Source organism: Octopus bimaculoides, chromosome 1, assembly GCF_046866305.1.
Source record: "Octopus bimaculoides isolate indiv1 chromosome 1, ASM4686630v1, whole genome shotgun sequence".
Classification (NCBI taxonomy): domain Eukaryota; kingdom Metazoa; phylum Mollusca; class Cephalopoda; order Octopoda; family Octopodidae; genus Octopus; species Octopus bimaculoides.
Genome location: NC_142928.1, coordinates 189,161,244 through 189,183,028, shown reverse-complemented (window position 1 = coordinate 189,183,028; position 21,785 = coordinate 189,161,244). Strand labels below are relative to the sequence as shown.

Genomic DNA, 21,785 nt, shown 5'->3' with positions numbered 1-21,785 from the left:
TGACGCTTACCATGTCTTGCAAGCTTATTCCCAAACGGGCAAGGCACCTCTGTAACATTGCCAGGTCAAGGACTTTTGGAAGTTGTCCAACGTTCTCAGCCCGAATGAACGATGGAACAGGCTGTCCAGTTGAATATTCCCGAGACCTAGAATCGCCCCCAGGTCATCGTCACATTCAGACTCTACCAACCCACTATATAAAATTCATGTTGAACCCCCACCGCTGGCGTTGCCCGGGCGCCGGAATAGCAGGAGGGCCTTACGGCACTCTTCATGCCATTCACTCGACCTCGGTCTACGAAAACACCAGTAGCCAGATCCCTGTCTATGCAACTTATCTACTGTAAGCTTACAGGTAACCATCTTGTGATCACTGTAGCTGACTAGATAAAACTGTGGACACTTAGCTATGGACTTACCTGCTTTTCTAATTAAAATCCTACCTAGATATGTCCTGGAAGACCCGTCACTATTTGACCACGCCCACTGTGGAGTGTTCGGGTGTTCCAACCTATATGGATCTGCTAGCTTAAAGTGACTTAGCAAATCCCGTAAGCCAGGGTTCCATTTTCTATTCATGTTCGAGCCAACACAATCTGTGTGTGCGTCAAAGATTATGTAAAGTCTCCTATCAGTACTAGCGAATGCGACGTGGCCAGAAACTTACCCAGGTCACGAAAACATTCACTTTGCGGGCTCATAACGTTGGGTGCATAAATTGCAACCAGCCTGATTATCTTGCCACAACTGAATGTCAGGTCGAGGACGACCAACCTGCCTTCTGGATCAGAAAAAAAAACAACTTTTTCTCGGCTACCCAGTTTCGTTTTAGTAGGACCAACACTCCACCCCTACCTCCTGCCCGACTCGGAGAAACGTATTTCTCATAGCCATTCAGGAGGGGGAGCAGATCTCTTGGCCCCTTCACCCGGGTTTCCGTTGCAACAATCACATCCAATTTTCTTAACCTGATGTCATTTAGGAAGCGCCCTTGCTTCCAGCTAGACATCAGGCCACGAACATTTACACAACCAACGTGAATAGACATTACTTATATATTTAATCCAGGGTGTCCTGTGGAGAGGGACTCTCCACTTTTTCTTGACATAGGGTCAGAGGTGGCAAGTCTTGAAAAATGGATTGATTAAAATCCAATCTCATCATTGACACCGACTTTCTATACGTGTTCTTTAAACATTATGAGTCTTTTTATCAATTTCGTAGAACTCGTAGTTCTTATATTTATCAGAAAGTTCTGCAATCCTAGTGGCTGATTTTTTCGCTTTTATTTCTCTCATTAAATCTTCATTTTTGCTGTATAACGCGATTACCCCTTTGACTTCTGCGTCCTTCCTTAGTATTTTTCCATTTTTCTCTTGTTGTTAGACTGGGAGAGGTGTTCCTTTCATGCTGACAAATGTTCAATGTTTGGGTGTTCAATTATAATTTGGGAGGAGAGAATGTTTGCTGACTGTATGACTCACAAAGACATTATTGACCTCTCTGAAAGTAGTCTTGTAAGTGTTGTATTAATGAGTGACTTTCTCGGAGTAGAGTTGAAGGGAGAGTTCTTTACTTGTACTTCTGCAGCATAATTTGCAGATAAACCGCTTGGACTTTCGTAGTTATATGCATCGGTTCTATAAAGAATGTGGAGTGATGGGCCGAGGAGGATAAAGTCAGTCATTCACTAAGTGGTCGGCTTAGGACTGGCGGATCTCAGAGAAGTTAGCTTATATGGACTACCAGAAAGTTTGCGGGGTTGAGTGTTATGGAATAGACAAGAGAATTTAATATAAGAAAGCTAAAAGAAAATATTCACTAAAAATTGCTTCGTTAGATGTTTGAGAGGTACAAATATTAATTTCAATGGTGAAAATCACCGTGTCAAAACATATACAGCTAAATATATTTGTTATAGTATGATAAATGTTTTTTTTTAAAGATATGAAATTCGATTGCAATATGCAGAAATAATTATATTTGTTACTGAATGAGATGAACGTTTGGATGAGGTTGCATCTGGCAAATACATAAAATATTATCTACTTAAGCATCTCTCCACTGGGAAAATTTGAAATGAATCCAGATAATTGAAAACACCAGCGATTCACTTAACGTCAAAATTATTACGTAAGAATTTTACTTCTTTTGTACTTATATTTTCACTAGATATATACGATGAATATTTACGATACGGACAGAAGATAAGATGCATTTTGTCTACCATTATCTATAAAGAAATACCTAATTTGAAACTGCTTTAGCAGCAGAACTTATAATAAACTACTTCCCCAACCTCGGAAGTATTGAATTCCAATGCATTTTGCAGCAATTTTAATGAATAAAAATCGATGACAAATTCATATAATTTAATACATTCAACTAATTCTTGTCTTGCTAAAGCTAGATCTTAAATGTGAGATTGACTGTTGCTTGAAGTCTTTAGATACTATAGAATTCCATAATTAAATTAGATATTACATGTAATTATTAACCGCAAAATAATAATATGTTATCTCATTTAGCACATCATTTTAAGCTTGTCCTATACAATTTCAATAATTTTTACTTGTAGATATTCTCACGATTATAGAACTCCAAAGGTATGTTACTGCATTTGTAAACGTTATTAAAATCAAGAAGGAAACGTTACACTCAAAAAGATAAGCGCGATAGATAAAGCGTTAGTACGGACAGCTATGGTTCGATATCAAGTATGATACTTAATTGAGCATTACATGCAGGGTTTTGTATTTTTCATAAATATACAGCAAGCATATGTACATACACCATAAAAATATAGACACATACTCACACACACATGCCTTGAATGCTCATCTCTAAAGGGGTGTCGACGGGACGCCTTCTTGAAATATGGCGTACCTTGGACATTGAAACCTAGCAGAGTCCTAGCTCTTTTCCAAGCCTGAAACATAGCTGATATATTTGAGAGTAATAGAGAAAGACAGAAAAACACACTGTGAGAGTGAGAGAGAGAGAGAAGGCAGAATAATCGACCCCAGTATATTTAATGGGGATGATGCAGCAACCAATAGGTAAAGCAACACCAATATTCCAACGCCTTCGTCCAATAAGAAGATTGAAGACTATCAGTAAGAAGGTAAAACTGCAATTATACTCATCTATTGCTATACCAACAGCCATCTACATCTGTGAAACCTGGAAGAAGACAGCAAAAATCTCTCAATCGCTGGATGTTCCATCGATGCTGCTTATTTTCAATCCTGGGCATCTCTTACCTGGACATGATGAGAAACGAATAGCAAAAGCGCTGACATGGGAAGTTTGTAGGACACGGTGATGAAGCGGCGGGTACGTCTTACTGACCATGTGTTTTGACTTCAGCAGGAGAGACATGCTATCGTTGTGACAGAGTGTACGGCGGAAAGAGGTAAAAGATCGAGTGGAAGGTCAAGGAAGATGCGTCACAGTACGATCCAGAACGACATAATAACGATGGGAGTCGGCCGAAGTGGAGTCAAGCGGAAAACGAGCAGTCGGGATGTTTGGAGAAGTCTCGCTGCCCGTTATAAGGACAGCTTTGGAAGAGCCAAGAGCTAAGAGTGGACTGTTAAGTCATTTATGAACCCCAGATAAAAGAAACGTAAATTTGAAGACAGTGAGATTTGAACTTAGACTGCAGAAATCTGGAATATATATACTGAAATCAACAGAAGAAAAATTATATGCTTGGCTTGAATTTGGAACATGTTTTGCAGTATACAGCAATCCCTCGCAATATCGCGGTTTATTATTTTAGCTTGCGTCGATTCCTCTGTGGTGTTGTTTTGTATTTAAAATCAAATAAATATATATAAATTATAAAAATAATAATAATAAAATATACAGTACACTACTGTTTCTGCTTTGCTGCTTTTCACCTATCACGTGGGGTTTTAGAACGTAACACGTGCCATAGTCGAGGGATTACTGTATTCTCAAGTAACTGAGGTAAGTATACACATTTTATTCCAATTCAAACGATTAGAAAAGAAATAATTATCAACAATGATAACAGTGATATGAGTTAAGTTGGTTGGTTTCCAGCGTTCCTTAAAAGTTAATCATTAGCTTTGGTCATATTTCGCCTTAACACTAATTGATAGACCAAGTTATTATTTACTTTCGGGGAGTTAATAGATGCTGTGCATATGCACACAAAAATAGGTACATAAATACATATATACTTACATATATACAGACATAAATACATACATATACACATGCATGCATACATATATTTTTTACTCTCTTTCATTCTCTCTCTCTTTCTCACTATATAAATACATACGAGAGGTGTATATATATACATATATATACACATATATATGCACCACATATATATATATATATATATATATATATATATATATATATATATATATATATATATGTATTATACACACACACACATATATATATATATATATTATGTAAATACAGATTATATATATACACACATATATATTATATACATACATATATATATATATATATATATATATATATATATATATATATATATATATATATACATATATTATATATACATGTTATATATATATATACATACACATATATATATTATATATACATACATATTATATATATATATATATATATATATATATATATACACACATATATATATTATATATACATACATACTATACATATATATCGTATATACATATTATATTTATATATATAAAGATATATACACGTATGTATATATCATATATACACACATGTATATATGATATACATATATGTAGGGGAACACTCCAAAATCACAAGGAACGAGGCCTGGATTCTAAGGAGAGTGAGGGACAGTTTTGATGCCCATCACTGTTCTGATACCCATTGCAGCTGTCAATGTTCAATCTCATGCGGACATCTCATGTATAGTTCTTCAAATTATATTGCCAAGACAATCATTGTCAATAAAATTAAGTTGACCAAACTTCCAAAAGCAACAGTTCAGCGTGTGTATAAACAATTTAAAGAAGAAGGAAAGATTGATAGAAAGAACACAAAACTCGAAGTGATTCCAAGCGCAATGCAAATTTTCTCACTTGTCTCAAACGCTCAATTGAAGCCAACCCTACCACATTCATGACAACTCTTGCAAAGAAACGCAATGTGTCCGTTTCCACGGTGTCTAGAACTGTAAACAGGAACCTCGGTATGACTAGCTATGTTCGACGACGCTGTCACCTCCTAACAGCCAAGGCCAAAGCAATCAGAGCAGGGAGATCCCCAAAGATCTTGTCATTCATCAAGCATCGAGGTGCTGGAAAAACTCATGTTTGTGGACGAGAATAGTTCACTATGGACGCTGAGGTGAATCGCGGAAGTTCTCGAGTGATTGCATACAACCCTTCTGAAATCCCCACTGTGTCTGAGACTAGGAATCTTGCTTCTGTGATGGTATTTGGAGTCGTGGCGGGTGATGGAAGTCTCATGGATCCATACTTCATTGAGTCTGGCTTGCAAATCGGTACAAAGGAATATTTGGAGATCCTGAAGCACACTCTAGCGCCTTGGTTGGAACAAAAGTTTGGGTTTGACAATGTGATGCTTATCCAGGATTCAGCATATGGGTCAAAAGTAACACAGGCCTTCCTTGGTGAGAAGGTGTCAATTTTGGGAGGGCCAAAATGTGGCCCAGTAATAGCCCAGATCTCAACCTTCTCGATTACTTTTTATGGGGTGTACTTCAAGCAAGGATCAATGCTTCACTCGAGTGTCAACAGTTTCAAGACCTGCATCATGCGTGCGACACGCAAAATCAAAAAGGTGAAGTTTACGGCAGCTGCCAAAAATTTCGTTCTCGTGTGGAGGCATTAATTGCCCAAAATGGCGGCCATATTAAGTGATAAATGTTTAGTTGTAATAAATGTTACATTAAAATTGTATCTGTCTACAACCATTATTTTAGTAATTATAACCAGTTTTATGTATCGGAAAAATTGTCTCAATTTATCTGCAAGACCCTGTATAAATATATATATATACAATATACAAGAATAAGGGCAGGGAATCGTCAATTAATAATAGAATTAATAATTAACAATTTTGCCAAGTAGTTCAGTATGAAAAAAACCTTTATCGGTAAGACCATTTATCATCATAAATATACAGGGATTAGCAATTGAGTTGCTTCTCCAACATACTGAAAATTTAGAAATAGCAGTCAAAGAACTACTGATTCTAAACTACAAATTTTTCTCTAAAACGGATGGCGATATTTATGGCACACATATGTGTGCCATAAATATCGCCATCCGTTTTAGAGAAAAATTTGTAGTTTAGAATCAGTAGTTCTTTGACTGCTATTTCTAAATTTTCAGTATGTTGGAGAAGCAACTCAATTGCTAATCCCTGTATATTTATGATATATATATATACATATATATATATATATATATATATATATATATATATATATATATATATGCTATTTGCACCCATCTGAATGTATGTATGAGTATATGATTATTATATGTTAAACACCTAAGGTTTCTTGCACTCAGCCTTATGGTCGAGTGTTATAGCAATTAATGTTAAGGAAAGACTGATTGGTTCGAATGTCATTTGGCTCGCTTCCGGGTGACCAGGTGGCCTCTGACTTAAATTTTCGTTTATCGCTTGATAATCGATAGGAGTGCATTTGGATTTCTTCAAGTAGAATCGGGGAGAGAACTAGATGTTATCACTCTACATTATTCCAAAGAAATCATGGCACCATATACTTGAACCGCAAGTTATGGCATATATATATATATATATATATATTTACAAATGTATGTATGTATGTATGTATGTATGTATGTATGTATATAGGTATGTATGTGCCTGCATATACGTATCTGTACATGTATGGTACACACGTGCATGTCAAGCTAGCAAGCTAATTTTTAGTTTGTGCGTCTATCTGTCAGTGTGTGTGTGTGTGTGTGTATGTGTGTGTGTGTGTGTGTGTGTGTGTGTTTATGTGTGTGTATTTGCCTGCGTGTGTGCGTATGCGTACATGTGTGTAAAACAAAGGCATTAACGCAGTTTTCTATATTCTCATAAACACTGCAAATAATGTACTTATGGAATTCACACTATGTTTGCCAAGCGTACCACGTGTGATTTCCATCGACACCCACATTTCACATGTATGCAGACATAAATATACACGCACTCACACACAGACATGCATGTATTAATGGTTTTATTTACAATTTTTGTAAAAAGGTTGATAACAAAAAAAAAGTATAATTGATTACACAGTATTAATAATGTTTTGAATTTACAGAATAGTAATTACATTCATCGTTTTAAATAACGCTTATGAACCAAATTAAATTACATTCCGTTTATAGCAAAAGGGTGGCTCGGATTCACATATTTCCAAAGGAAGCATTTCATATTATTGAAGAACTTTAAAAAATATTAAAAAATATTTTTTTAAAAGATCTAAAATCAATAATTGTCATCATGGAGAAAAGCAAAGCTAAATACTCTAACACTTCCGATCTTATTACATCCATATCGAATGGATTTATTAAAATTCTAAAAGGATATTCTTTGTTCCTTCTTTTAAAATGCTTTGTAACAGAAATCTCATTGGTTTTGATTATTCTGCATGGATTACATAGGAGAAAAATAAACATTTATCGGAAAAACCCATACTGTGATCACATGCTCGAATGTTATTTACAAGTTATCACAGAAGCTGTATTAATCCCACAAGCTGTATTAAGAAATCTTTGCGAAATAATTACAGTTAAAGTGAGAGACTTAAAGAGGAAGAGTTGGAGGGAAGAGGGAAGATTGGGATGAGTTGAACAAGCTCTGATAAACAATGTTTTAAGGAGATGAAACATAGAAGAATTGTCGGATCTCTTTCAAATGCACATTGAAACATTAGTTACTCTTCTTCCCATCTCTCTCTCGTTCACTCTTTCTTATTCTGTTCCTTAATGGCCGATGGAGTTTCATTAGTTTTCTAAACGTATTTGTTAAAGCTATGCATACAGAAATAGAAAACGAAAAAATAATTTCAGGGAGTAACTTCGAAACGTTCACTTGGATAGTTAAATATGATGCTGCTTGATATAAGTCATGATATGGTAATCATTTTATTCATCTCGTTCTTATTTTATCGATCCTGAAAGGGTTGAAAAGCCAAGTTGGCCATGGTGATACTTTGAAAATGGACGAAATGCCGCTAAGCATTTTTTGTGCCAGACGTGCCAACGTTTCTGCCAACTCGCTGCCTAAATGCTCTCTGCATATTTTATTCATTTTATTCATTAAAAAAACGCCAAGGCACGCAACTGCAACAAACCTCTCAAACTTTCTAGATCTGCGAGTCATCAAGACCAGCCAGTCATCAAATTGCAAGGCACATTAGATTGAAATTGCGAAATATGCATCAAAATCCCAATCATTCTGTACATTTTACAACCTGTTGACTTACGAAGGACATTGCAAATATTATTCTTAGATGTTAGATTACATTCCAAAGTAAGTCATTCGAATGGATGACAAAACCTTGCACATCAACTAGTTGATACCAAATGCTTACATGAGATATTTCTCCCGTAATCTAAAGAGATTTTCAAAATCGTTGGTTTAAAAGTGAGAATCACTATTTTTGTAATCTTTAATGTCCTGTTTGTTCCGCCATTAAAACAACCAGTTGCTCAGACAGTCATAAGGCAACGAGTTAGATTCTCAGACAGAGATGTGTGTTGTATAATTGAGCTGGACACTTTGTTTCACGTTGCTCCAGTTCACTCAGCTGTAGAAATGAATTGCGACGTCACTTGTGCCAAACTGTATCGGCTTTTGTCTTTCCCTTGGATAACATCGGTGCCTCGGAGGGGAACTTTCTAAGTGCAATCCCATATGGTCATTCATAACCGAAGAGAGTCTTCACCATTTACCCTTATACATATATATATATATATATATGTGTGTGTGTGTGTGTGTGTGTGTGTGTGTGTGTGTGTGTGTGTGCGTGCGTGCGTGTGTGTGTGTGTGTGTGTGTGTGTGTGTGTGTGTGTGTGTGTGTGTGTGTGTGTGTGTGTGTGTGTGTGTGAAGAGATGGAGATGGTATGGAGGATTTCGTTACCTCTTGGCAGAAACGGCCGTAAGGAACCAGCACCTACTGACAATCTGATATTTTGCTCTTTTCCGTAATATTAGTACATGTGTATATAATACATGGTTAATGCATGTGTATATATTCATCAAATACATTGGAATAAATAGACATACAAGAATGTCTGGCGGCTGATGTATGTCGTTTTTGTATTCTCTCCATTTTCTTATTTGCCGTATATATATATATATATATATATATATATATATATATATATACGTTGGTCCACTGAACTCAACAAGTTTTTGTTTTTCATTCTCTCTATTTATTTCCTCTTATTTCTTTCCGTCGGAGAGCGCGGGCTCGAGACGTAAAAGAATTTTACATTTTTCCCGAGCAACAAACTAATACACTTGCTTGTTGTTCCTACACTTGTCTTCGTCTTTGTTTTTCTATACATTTGAACTAAAACAGTTCTATATTTAAGAGATGAGGAATTATTTACATTATTTACATTTAACGGATATTCGTCCTCATCTTGTTTGTTGTTAACACAACATTTCGGCTGATATACCCTCCAGCCTTCGTCAGGTGTCTTGGGGAAATTTCGAACCTGGGTTCTCATTCTTATCGATGTTACTATTATTATTATTATATTATTATTATTATTATTATTATTATTATTATTAATCAGGTCGCTGCCGTGAATCGAACTCGGAACCTTGGGGTTAGTAGCCCGCGCTCTTAACCACTACACCATATGCCCGTGGGCAATTATGGGGTGAATTTTAAGGCTTATAAATCTTTTTTTTTTTTTTTTGAGGAAGGATAGAAAAATAATAGATTTATAAGCCTTAAAATTCACCCCATAATTTCCCACGGGCATATGGCGTAGCAGTTAAGAGTGCGGGCTACTAACCCCAAGGTTCCGAGTTCGATTCACGGCAGCGACCTGATTAATAATTGTAATAATAATAATAAAAATAATATAATAATAATAATAGTAACATCGATAGGAATGAGAACCCAGGTTCGAAATTTCCCCAAGACACCTGACGAAGGCTGGAGGCTATATCAGCCGAAACGTTGTGTTAACAACAAACAAGATGAGGACGAATATCCGTCAAATGTAAATAATTTGAACTAAATGTATATATAAAATTTTAACTAGATATGTATATAAATTCACCTACATACAAATACGTGTAATCAAACCCAAGCGTCCACACGTACCACTCATAAACACAAATAAATAAGGCTATTACATCACAGATTATAACTGTTCGATACGTATTAATTGCATTCAATTTACACTATCAATAGTTTGAAACTGCCAGATATATTTCGACCCAGTCTTCACTCTATATAGAGAAAACCGTTCGTATATATACAAATATATTCGAAATATACAAAGTATACAAAAATTTGTCTAAATTGCATAGCAGCTTTTAAAGGAAATAATTTGACAGCGAGTACCAAACAAGATTAGCTATAAACACATCATTAAAGTTAAAATAGAGGAGTGGTGTGAAAGTAATTACAAAATCTAATAAGTACGAACGTAACTGTTTTTTTTTAATAATAGTGATGAAAAATAAAAGTTGATAAAAAATGATGGATACAAAATAAATTTGAATAAAATTATTGGTAAAAAATTTACTGAGAGTATATTAATAAAAATTATTGATTACTGGGTAATAAATCGAAAAAGAGAATTACTGTTATGGTCAATAAACAAGGAAATTTGTGAATTGAAATGATGTGTGACAGGAAAAAACCCAGAGAATTGAAAACATGGCATTTTGATTTAAAATATAATGCTGCAATTAGTAAAATGAAAGAGAAATGGAACATTAGAATAACAATGCCTAATTCTCTACTGTACTGCGATTCAGCCTAGTACCGAATGCTATCCCGCTGTCATGTTGATGGCCACCAAAATCTCAGCATGCACTTATTGAATTGTGGGCAGATGTTGGCTATGTCTCGCTCTTAGCATTTGAATTAGCCTTAGTTCTAGGTAGTTGGGAAGAGGACCTACAAACTTGGTTACTATTTACATAAGGTTTGCGTCTCATCTCGATCCTCTCGTTGATATTGTAGACCACAACGTTACATTATAATTGTGACACTACTTTAGTGCCTCACTGTGCAGCACCTTACTCAAGTTTTTGAATGTTAAAGTGTGACACAGCTATATCTTTTTTTGAATTATCCTTCTATTATGCCAATATAACAGAGTTAGTCTGCTGTAATTTCTGCATTAAATATAATCGCCTTTGTTTTACAGGATCCATCTACTGGACATACCTTTTCTCATGGATATAATAGTATAAGTTTATGCGAAATTATTTTTCATATGTTAGAAGTAGATGTAATACTATTCTTCTTATTAACTAATAGTTTGTATGCTTATGAGAAAGCGATTACGTCTTAGCTATAGGAAGGCAGACGAATACTAGTCTTGGCATTTAGCAAACAGTGGATGTATACCCGATATAATTCCGATATAATTTTTGCGGGGTACCGGAGGTTTGTTGAATGCTGAAGTAGATCCACTTTCTTCATACGTAAAATTGGTGAGATTGGGTCGTAGTATGCCTGCTGATTTTAAGAAGTTGAGATTTGATTTAATTCAATACGAATTTTCACTGGAGTATATCGGAAACTCAAATTAACATGATTTTTTTATTGTTTCTACTATATACTGTGACTATACATACATGTGTGCGTGTGTGTGTGTGTACTTCAGCAGTGTGACTACACGTGGCTCATTGGCGATTTCTTCTCCTCTTTAGACTTTTCCCTGTCTCCTTTCCGACGAAGAGCTATGCTGGAAACGTTACTCTCTCCTTTCACTGAGTGTCAAACTAATACACGTCTTGCGCACGTCGTCACATTCGTTGGTTTTCTTCTTTTTTTCGTTTTTTATCCGTGTATTTGAATTGTTTGTTTATTTGAATTGACTATATATATAAATATATATATGTATGTACGTATAGAAATTTATATATGTATACAGCGCACATATGGATAGAGAAATACAAACGGAAAGAAACAGATCGAGAGCAAGAGAGACATGAATAAATCTTTATTAATCGTCACATCAATTGTTACGGCAAATTCTTTTGATTATACTCCAGTATATGGAAAGAGTGGAAAGAGGGTCCTATATTTAATCGATGCTAATGTAAAATTGTTTCGGTTTTCGTTTTAATCACAAAAGACAATATCGCTTAATCAATATCTACGATAGAGAATAAATGGTTATTGTAATTTGTTAAAGATGCACTGACCGAATTATGAATTCTATATACGATTGTAGCTTTGCAAAATTATATGATGGACAATAGACGATATGTAATTAGGTTTCATTTAACTAATTAGTCGCATCTCGAATCAAATATAAATTTAGTAAAAATATTCAGTCTTTAGAGAATTGTAGCTAATTACTGCTGGAAACAAATCACATAGCTTGCTTGAAATGCTTTTCTTTTTTTTTTAGTTATAGAGCGAAGCGTTTTGCACATTGTAATTACCTATACTCTAGAAATTATGAAATCGTTGTCTCTTGTTGACTTCTTGAACTAAATTCTCAGAACAGCAGCCGACTATTTGGAAGCGCAATCCAGGAAATATGACAAACGTAGGAAAGTTTTTTTTTTTTAAGGATAGTCACAAAATATTAAATTATAGCACTCCGTCGGTGACGACAGTGAGGGTTTCAGTTGGCCCGATCAACAAAACAGGCTGCTCCTGAAATCAATGTGCAAGCGTCTGAGCGCTCCACAAGCACACGTGTCCTTATCGTAGTTTTCAAGGAGATACAACATAAAATAAGGCAAGGCTGGCCATTTGAATTACAGGTGCAATTCATTTTTGCCAGTTGAGTCGACTGGAGCAACGTGAAATAAAGTGCTTTGCTCAACGACACAACGCGTCGCCAGGATTCGAATTCATGAACTTACGACCGTTAGCAAAATACTCTAATCACTAACCCACGCGGTTTCACATAAAATATGAAATAAACAGATGCAGAATATAAAGTATGCTGTTGCAAAATATTAGATATTTATCATTAACTGATTTACATTTCATTAAAACTTTACCAGCAAAACCTCTACGAAAATATAAAAATATCTGAGACATACTAATATATTTTTAGCAAAAAAATATCAAATGTATATACAAACCGAGGATGGTCTATTGAACGGGATATCAATTTCTTGTCAACATTGCGCGGCTCTGGAAAGAAGCTAGAACGGAGAAAAAAAAATTCATGATAAAATATCATCAACAGACAAATGATATCAAACACAATAACTGAAAATAATAGAAGCTTCATTTTCAATTAAGGACAGAATAAAAGTATATTCCAATAAAGAGATAATAATAATAATAATAATAAGAAGAATAATAATAATAATAATAATAATAATAATAATAATAATAATTAATTCGTTTTATTGGCCACAAGGGCTAATATCAATTAAAAACATATAAGGACAAAGACAGGACGAAGGTTACAAAAGGTTTTGTCCGAAAAGGTAGGAAAGTTCGTCTAAACAGAGGAAGAAAACGGAGAAAGATATAATAAATAAATAGATAAATAAATAGATAAATAAATAAGTAGAACTCCCAAAGGGGGAGGCGCTTCGAAAAAGGAAAGGTTACACGTGGAAAAACCCATAAAACCACGGGAGCCTGGTCAGAAAAAATAAGAAAGGGGTATAGAGCCCTTTCTCCTTTTACATTACCTTTTTTTATTTTTATTTTTTCTACAAGTGTATTCTCAGAATTGGTCCGTTTATACTGGCCATTCTTCCAACAGTCACCCATCTTTCAACGAATTTGCTATGATACAGCACTTCCCTCTCTACTCTCATCTTCCTTTTCAAGTGGAACTTGAAAAAGTTGATGAGGCCTTGGCCAAAGAGGAAAGTGTCTGTCTTTAGCCCTTTCAAACGGGTCTACCATATCACCTCTTTCGCTACAGCCACTAGGCATAGGAAAATTGCCTTGCCCTCCTGGTTAAAGGAGGTCGGCGGGTCAATTCTCACGATGGATTCAGCTGATAGCCGGATCCGTCCTACACGTGACAGTAGCTGTTCGATATAGACCCACAGGTCAGCAATGCTCGGGCACTGGACGAGTGCGTGCAGAACGGTTTCGTCGTCCTGAGCGCACCTCGGGCAGGCCCGGTTGACGGCACTTCCGTGTCGGTAGCGTTTATCTCGAACAGGTAGCGCACCTCGGTAGCACTGCCAGGCGAGGGACCTTTGGAAATTATCCATGGGCCCCGGCCCGAAAGTTCTCCTGAACAGACTGCTTAGCTGATTATCCTCGACGCCTAGAGTTTCCCCGAGAACGTCGTCGCACTTTTCTTCCACTAACCCTCTATAGAACGCTAGAGTGGAGCTACTACCGATCACACTGCCCGCCTGACTGAGGGCGGTGAGAGCTTGGCGTCACTCGAGGTGCCAAGCGCCCTTTCTCGGTCTACGTTTGATCCAGGATTGCAGCTCTGTTAAAGAAACGAGCTGCGAAAAATCGCGTCTGACGAAAGGCGACCACACTTGTTCACCGTCCAGGAAACGCTTGAGATGTCGTAGCCTGAGCGCATGTTTGCGCATCAGCAACCACGGCATGCCAAGGCCTCCGTTCAGCGGCTGTTGACAGCAGATGGAGCGCTTGACCAGTGGTACCTGACCCTTCCACAAAAAGTTGAAGAGCAAGCGTACTATCTTGGTTAACCGGCGGTCGGGACAAGGGACGACGGTCAAACGGTAATAGATGACGGATGCGATGTACGCATTCGCCACCTCCGCTCGACCTTTCAAGGAGAGCTTCCTCTCAGCCCATTTCTGGGTGAGGTTGGCCACCCTGTTCGTCACTTCTTCCCAGTTTTTCTCCAACTGGAGGTCCGGACCGAACAAGACCCCGAGCAGTTTAACGGGTCAGCCTGTCCAGCACCCTACGACGCTGTTGGACGGCATGGACTTGCCCCTCCAGGTACCTAGTTGCAAGCCCACTGACTTTTCCGCGTTAATTTTCGCACCTGTCACCGCTTCATACTCGTTTAGTGTCTCGCCAATCAGGTCAATAATAATAATAATAATAATAATAATAATAATAATAATAATAGTAATAATAATAATGTAGGGTCTTAGCACCTGTAGAATATAAAGCATGACATGACAGAGTCGGCCAGTATTTATTTACACTTGACAATATGTCGGCATTATGAAATCAAAACCGCTGACAAATGGTATAAGCACCATCCTGAAGATGTAACGGAGGGATAAAATGTATCGATTCTCTGGGACTTCCCCGTACATACCGACAAAACTATAAAAGCTAATGAACCGGATATTATTATAAAAGATCAGACAAAAAAGAAGTGTTTATTAATTGACATGAGTATTCCTTGCGATCATAATATAGCGGCGAAAGAATTTGACAAGATCAGTAAATATAAAGACTTGCTAATAGAAATTGAGAAAATGTGGCACCTCAAGGCGACTACCGTACCAGTGATTGTAGGATCTCTAGGAATGATAAAAATAGGTACTGAAACCTATTTGAAAATGATACCAGGCTTACCATCCCTACAGGAAGTGCAAAAATCGTGTTAACTGGAACGACTCATGTACTGAGAAGAGCATTATCGCTTTGAAAACAACATCCATTCATGAATTTTTTTTTTTTTTTTTTCTACAATACATATTTTACCTGTGAATTTGCGTGTGTAAACTGGGAATGCATACAATGAGCTTCTCTGCCCTAGATGTATGGAAAACACTCGGCAAGAAATGGAAGAAAATTTGAAGAAAGAAGAAAACATGATAATAATAACGATAATAATAATAATAATAATAATAATAATAATAATAATAATAATAATAATAATAATAATAATAATTGGCGCACTTAGAAGTATCAGCACTCAACTGATTTGTCCCCTCTGTGTGTACCCCCTCGTGGGCAGTAAAGAAATAAGATATGACAGATTAGCATGGGAGGTTAAGCAGTGTAGTCGATGAAAAGGGTGGTAGTCGTACCAATAATTGTCGGAGCCCTGGGAACAGTGAGCAAAAATCTTGAGAAGTACGTGGAACAAATAGGGACCGCAATTAGGGTGGAGCACTTGCAGAAAACAGGACTGCTTGGAACCGCTAGAATACTCCGGAAGATGCTCGAAAAATAAGAGGTGTTACCTTCGTTTACTGGTAGTGAACAGCTGACACCGTACTACATCTCCAGCGAGAAGAAGAAGAAGAAGAAGAAGAAGAAGAAGAAGAAGATTCTTTCCTACTCGAAGTATAAGGCTCGAAATTTTGGGGGAGGGGGCCACTCGATTAGATCGACCCATTACGCAACTGGGACTTAATTTATAGACCCCGAAAGGATAAAAGGCAAAGTCGACCTCGGGGGAATTTGAACTCAGAACATAAAGACAGACGAAACACCGCTAAGCATTTCACCCGGCGTGGTAACGTTTCTGCCAGCACGCTGCCTTAATATTAAGAATATTGGAACTGCTGTCAGGCCCGAAGTGACCCAGAAGAGAGCATTGTTGGGTACAGCTCGCATTCTAAGGAGAGTATTGTCTCTTTGAGTCACAGTAGAAGACACTACTATTTGTGTAAGGGCGTGGAGTGGTCGCTTACAGCGATCCCAGCACTTGAGTGGTACTTTAGTTTGTCAACCCTAGACGGACAAAAGGTAAAATTTGAACTTCGTGGGATTTGAAGCCAAAGCTTTTTAAGTCCAGAAACAAATGCAGTAATGTGAATTCACTGCCTTAAGAAGAGAGAAGTATAATAACAGTAGATTTTATTATTCATGTATAGCATTTTCAGTGAATCAACATCTCACATCCTATTTCTTTTCAAACTGTATACAACCAATTATGTTGATTCTTGAGAGAGTCATTACGCCAATAATCCTTTCTACTAAAGGCACAAGACCTGAAATTTAGGGGGAGGGGTACGTCGATTACATTGACTCCAGTACTCAACTAGCACTTATTTCATCGACCTCGAAAGGATGAAAGGCAAAGTCGATCTCGGCGGAACTTGAACTCAGAACTTAAATACAGACGAAATGCCGCTAATCATTTGCCCGGCATTCTAACGATTCTGCTCGCTCGCTGCTTTAATTACCCAAATAATAATAACACACGCATTATTATTGCCTTAATGACCTTTCCAAGATGCCACAAAATGTGTTTCAATACGCGAATTCACATCAAGAATTCTGTAAGCCAAATACAAAAACGAAGTATATGTAACTAACATTGAAAAGGCGATAGGATCAACTGTCCACGAATATAATTGACCATAAAGAAAAATCTTACCAGTATGTAGTACCTTCTTTTATTTAGATAAACGGACTCTTGTGATTGTTAGTAACAGTATATGTTGGTGATATACAAACTGTTGATCCTTTAGCTGATGGACCAGCACTTTGTTCACTCAGTGATCTTCCTCTCAAAATTGGCGGGAAGGTGTGCAAATATAGTAGAAACGTGGGCTACGTGCACCAGCTACCACAAAATTGCACGAAACTTGGCTTTATGCAGCAATAACAGCCGGTGTAGCGTTAATGTTAGTATCATTAGTAGAGGCGATGGTACTTCTGGTAATAGCAGAGATGGTGGAAGTAGTAGTAGTAGTAGTAGTAGTAGTAGTAGTAGTAGTAGTAGTAGTAGTAGTAGTAGTAGTAGTAGTAGCAGCAGCAGTAGTAGTAGTAAATCGTCAACAAATCATGTGTTTCAGATAGTTTGGTCCAGCAAAATTGAGCGCGCATGTATCTGTATATATTCTCTTGTCAAATAATAAATGCAAATGGAATACAACGCTAATAAATAGAATTATAAGTGGCAGCAACATGGGAAAACTGAAGAGAAATAAAGGATTTCTAATTATTGTCTGAGATGAAGTGATGAGAACTGATAATGCTAATTTGCAATGTAAAACAAACAATGGAGACTGAGAAAGTAGCCTCATACTTCGCTAAAGACTACGTTCACTTTGACTTTGACAGTACAGCAGAGAATTGAATGATAAAGTGTGAGACGAATGATTTTCAGAGCTGAATATAAAAGTTGAAGCTGTTACATAGAAACTATCGACATTTAGACATAGAAAAATATTTCGGGAAACAGGAAAGAGTATGTACGTTAATGTTCTTTAGGGTTTTAGCCATCACGGCTAAGACCATGGTGGAGCACTGCTTTATGAAAAATATTCATATCATTTGGAAATATCAAAAATACATTCATAAAATGCATATATTCTATAAAATTACTCTCTCAGTTATTATCTGTTCTGCAATCGATAATAATCGCCTGATACAATTTGACTGTATAATTAAACCATTTGAGCTTTTTAAAGTGGATTTTAAAAACATCGTTTGATCTGAAGGGAGAGTCGTGTCCAAAATCTATCCAGAGTATGTGAAACCTGCGAGATCGGCATAGCTAATGCTCTTTTAAAATACTTGCAATTTAACGGTTGTTGGAAACAACACAGGTGCAAATGGTGTAATAGATTTAATGTGAGTTGGCATCTCTTAGCTATGTTACATTATATATATGCGCAATTGGTGATAGTTGTCAATAAATAGCACCCTCCAATTTAATGCTCTGCCTGATATGAACAATGATACACAGATATATAACATGATGTCAAAAATGTCAGCTGATTTGAATTATAGAATACTGAGACAAGAATTACATAGGCTACCGGTGCTGCTCCGTCTCTCTTTAATTCGTTATTAACATAGCTGATAGGTGAAGCGCTGACAGATTTTAACTGAAATAATTGATTAAGTGACTATGCTGTATAACGAAAATACTAAATAGATGAATATAATTTCCTGGTGCTTAATGTTATATCTGATATTAACCCACTTGTCCACTGACGTCCTTTCAATGATAATTTTACAGTCTCTTGGTGATAAATCAGCTGATAAGGCCAAAAGTGCGTTGTTGCTACGCACTATTGGAGAATCAAGTAAAGCAACCTATATCAGTTTCGATGTAAAACAGATATGCAGATGTCATAGGAAACTTTGACAATTTCTATGCATCTAGAGTTATTGGCTTTCATTATGGGAAGCAGATTCCTTGATACTAAACAAAATAGGAGAAATACATAGGAATGTTTGATAAAACTACGCAAGCAGACACGTAGTTATAAGTTCACCGATTTAGCTAGCAGTTTGGGTTTTCACACATTGGTCCCTCCTTTCTTGAGCTCTCAACTCCTGGTGAGTCCTTCGGGTTTTGTGGTAACATATAAAGTCCCTTGAGAATAATAAGCATTGTGGAGCCAATTACTTTCTGGTTTATTTACAGAGCCCAAAGAAGTGAAAGTCAACGTTGCCCATGGCGAAATTCGAAATCAAAACATAGGAACTAATAGCACAAATTATTTCTAAGAACTGGCCAATTAGCTGCCTCACGCTGACCATTAGTGTAGAGGGTATTTCCTTAATACACAAACTAAAGGAAACTGATAATCTGAACCGGTTATGAAGATTAGAAATACAAGCGTTTTGAAAATTAAACTAGTTGAGAGCAGTAAAAACACCAAAATGATGGTAGCATTCATAAATTTTATGTTCAGCTTTTAACTAAACAATGGAAAAGACTCATATGAATGCAGCATATCAAGCCATTTTGTAAAGAAATGTAAATCTAAAACGAAACCATTTGACTACCTTAAGAAAATGAATGCTACGCTTTGGTCATACTATATGTGCGTAGTATGTCCCTAGGCTATTAATTTGATGCAACGAACAATAAGCTAGACAGGTGCACAATGTTGTTACTATTGACTGTTGCTGAGCAAATATCGGGGATTATTACCAAAGTGAGACACACTACAGCCCCCTTTCAGGTCATACAAATTTCACCTGAAGAAGTGAACTGGTATTAGATGCTGACCTATGTAATGATGTAATGATTAACCCAGTCAAAAAATCTCTAATTAACGACTATGTAAATTTTGCATAATTTTACAGCGTTAAATAATTTTCGACATCCCAAATATATTGACCGCTTTGTCGCTGCTGAGGTTTTATATACAATTACTGTGGATCTGAAAATAATATCAGTTGTAGACTTGCAGAAAAGATTCCAATTTCAAAAGGAGTAGCTTATGAAGAGACAATCAATGGAATAAAATGGTGCCAGATATAGAATTGAAAAACAATGAATGATTAGGTAAATAACTTAGTGACCGTGAAGATGCAAGTTAAAACAAGGGACATACCTATTGGTCCCACAAATCTTAAAGTTATTAAACGTGTACATTTTTCTGTTCGTACAGCTGATAGACTCACTGTCAGAATGTCATATACTAAATATTTCGCAGTGCTGGAAACATATAAAAGCTTTATTTTATGCATTTCTCACCAAAGAGAGAGAGAGAGAGCTTCACTAAAGAGAAAAGCTCCCAACAGAGTAGCAAACTAAAAACATTCTGCGTTACGAAGTGGAGTCATCTTCTGAAGGGTTCCAAGCCGCTATGAAAACAATTCGGAAGTCATGCTTCTGTTTATAAATAATTGAATATTGTAAACATTTACTAGCTGTTTCACAACAATGCAAAAGCAGAAGTTTAAAACTAAATTTAAGGAAAATTCAATAATGTGCTGAACAAATTAAACTATGTTGTCCATTTTTTAACAAAGAACCAATGAAATTTCTGCTATTCATGCTCTCAGCTCGCTTAAGTCACGTTACATACAACAGGTCTCTCACTGATTATGAAATATGATTATCGTGAAGAAAAGTGACGCACGAAATATTGAACTTAAAATTGACATAGTTAATAATAACCAAGAACTTGAATTAATAGCCAGACGGCTGAATTAGTGAAAGTTCTGAGACAGATATTGTCAGAAAACAAATGCTGCGTGTTTCCTAATACTATTCGGAAGCTGTCATAGCTGTAACGTTAAGGTATCACCTGTTCAGAGTGTAAATAGTCAAAAAGCCTTAAAGGTGATTTCTGATGAGCAATGAGATGACCATGGCTTAAATGTATACATAAGTCATATTTATATCGTTTACCTAAAAAGAACAAGAGAATCACTGTAAGACATTGAGAAATCAGCAGACCTCCTTGAACTGGTATACAAACATATTACCAGTGCGCCGCATTGAAGATACCAATAATACCTATAATGAAACTGTGATGGCTAACTGTCGGGCATATTTGTGCCATACAAGAACTTTCAGTTTCTCATTCTTGAAAATAACTATAGAAAATTTGTTAAATATAATGAAAAATATTACGTATAATGAAGAAAATCATAAACGGCGTCACCAGGTTTTCCACTGAAAATTGTGACAGCCAACTGACCTTAATTTCGTAGAAGGTTTTTCAAAGAATTTTTCAAATCTTTGAGCTCAAAATCTCTATCCCTGCAAATCTGCAATCAGATGGAAGCAAGCGAGTAAGGGAGCGACGAAGGGAGGGAGAGAGAGAACGAGGGAGAGGGAGAGACAGTACTGTTGAATTTTTTTATGTTATAGGAATACTTTAAGATCAGGGTTTGTAACCTCTTTTGAAGTCTGGTCATTTTGTAGTAGACCAAGAACCTCAACTTACAATACATATTGGTATTTCTGTCCATAAAACTTTAT

At 36.4% G+C, this 21,785-nt stretch overlaps 1 protein-coding gene across 16 annotated transcripts in view; it reads right to left on the bottom strand.

Moving 5' to 3' along the window:
• LOC106875208 (dual specificity calcium/calmodulin-dependent 3',5'-cyclic nucleotide phosphodiesterase 1A) overlaps window positions 1-21,785 on the bottom strand; it is a 1,569,442-nt gene that overhangs the window by 1,025,824 nt on the left and 521,833 nt on the right. For all 16 annotated transcript variants that reach the window (XR_016244595.1, XM_089364164.1, XM_089364142.1 and 13 more), the window contains one exon: window positions 13,318-13,380. The gene's annotated coding sequence lies outside the window, so the exon portion shown is untranslated. The remainder of the gene's footprint in view (window positions 1-13,317; window positions 13,381-21,785) is intronic.